Here is a 397-nt window from a genome sequence, read left to right as displayed (position 1 = left end):
AACACGTACTTTTTGTTATGTAGTTTTTGTTTTGGTACTTTTTCTTTTGGTACTTTTTTATACGTACTCGGCGTCTTTTTTTTTCTTTTGTAAAGACTGTTATGATCTCATTGCTTTTTGTGTAGATTATTTAGGTAAGTCTTTTACATTACTTTTTCAGCAAAGAAAATGTATTCATCTTTGGAATTTCAGGGCCAACTACATTTTTTTATTGTGGAATCATTAATTGAAATCCATTCTGTGTGCTTATTACGTATAACGCTTGTATAATTAGTTATACTTTTACCATTGTGGAAAATTGCACTAATAATTTTATATATATCTGTGCCTATACGTACTTTGGTCGCAAATATATTTTTAATTCTTAAATTTGTAATTTTAAACGTTTTGTTATTAG

This window comes from Odontomachus brunneus, unplaced genomic scaffold (genome assembly GCF_010583005.1).
Source record: "Odontomachus brunneus isolate Ranch 3 - 2012 unplaced genomic scaffold, Obru_v1 Obru_scaffold_003, whole genome shotgun sequence".
NCBI lineage: Eukaryota > Metazoa > Arthropoda > Insecta > Hymenoptera > Formicidae > Odontomachus > Odontomachus brunneus.
This window is presented reverse-complemented; position numbering follows the sequence as displayed.